Source organism: Mandrillus leucophaeus, unplaced genomic scaffold (genome assembly GCF_000951045.1).
Source record: "Mandrillus leucophaeus isolate KB7577 unplaced genomic scaffold, Mleu.le_1.0 Scaffold50, whole genome shotgun sequence".
Taxonomy (NCBI): domain Eukaryota; kingdom Metazoa; phylum Chordata; class Mammalia; order Primates; family Cercopithecidae; genus Mandrillus; species Mandrillus leucophaeus.
This window is the reverse complement of record NW_012105365.1, coordinates 8,132,714-8,134,151: the sequence shown is the minus strand read 5'-3', so window position 1 is coordinate 8,134,151 and position 1,438 is coordinate 8,132,714.

Genomic DNA, 1,438 nt, shown 5'->3' with positions numbered 1-1,438 from the left:
TGTAGATGTCTATTAGGTCTGCTTGGTGCAGAGTTGAGTTCAATTCCTGGATATCCTTGTTAACTTTCTGTCTCATGGATCTGTCTAATGTTGACAGTGTGGTGTTAAAGTCTCCCATTATTGTTGTATGGGAGTCTAAGTCTCTTTGTAAGTCTCTAAGGACTTGTTTTATGAATCTGGGTGCTCCTGTATTGGGTGCATGTATATTTAGGATAGTTAGCTCTTCCTGATGAATTGATCCTTTTACCAGTATGTAATGGCCTTTTTTGTCTCTTTTGATCTTTTATGGTTTACAGTCTGTTTTATCAGAGACTAGGATTGCAACCCCTGCTTTTTTTTTGGTCTCCATTTGCTTGGTAGATCTTCCTCCATCCCTTTATTTTGAGCCTATGTGTGTCTCTGCATGTGAGATGAGTCTCCAGAATACAGCAAACTGATGGATCTTGACTCTTTATCCAATTTGCCAGTCTGTGTCTTTTAATTGGACCATTTAGTCCATTTACATTTAAGGTTAATATTGTTATGTGTGAACTTGATCCTGTCATTATGATATTAGCTGGTTATTTTGCTCACTAATTGATTCAGTTTCTTCCTAGCATCGATGGACTTTACGTTTTGACCTGTTTTTGCAACGGCTGGTACCTGTTGTTCCTTTCCATGTTTAGTGCTTCCTTCAGGATCTCTTGTAGGGCAGGCCTGGTGGTGACAAAATCTCTAAGCATTTGCTTGTCTGCAAAGGATTTTATTTCTACTTCACTTATGAAGCTTAGTTTGGCTGGATATGAAATTCTAGGTTGAAAATGCTTTTCTTTAAGAATGCTGAATATTGGCCCCCACTCTCTTCTGGTTTGGAGAGTTTCTGCTGAGAGATCCGCTGTTAGTCTGATGGGCTTCCCTTTGTGTGTAACCCGACCTTTCTCTCCGACTGCCCTTAACATTTTTTCCTTCATTTCAACTTTGGTGAATCTGACAATTATGTGTCTTGGAGTTGCTCTTTTTGAGGAGTATCCTTGTGGCGTTCTGTGTATTTCCTTAATTTGAATATTGGCCTGCCTTACTAGGTTGGGGAAGTTCTCCTGGATGATATCTTGCAGAGTGTTTTCCACCTTGGTTCCATTTTCCCCGTCACTTTCAGGCACACCAGTCAGACGTAGATTTGGTCTTTTCACATAATCCCATATTTCTTGAAGGTTTTGTTCATTTCTTCTTACTCTTTTTTCTCTGCACTTCTCTTCTCGCTTCATTTCATTCATTTGATCATCAATCGCTGATACTGTTTCTTCCAGTTGATCGAGTAGGTTACTGAAGCTTGTGCATTTGTCACGTAGTTCTCGTTTTATGGTTTTCATCTCTATCAGTTCTTTTAAGGTCTTCTCTGCATTAATTATTCTAGTTATCCATTCATCCATTCTTTTTTCAAGGTTTTTAGTTTCTTTGC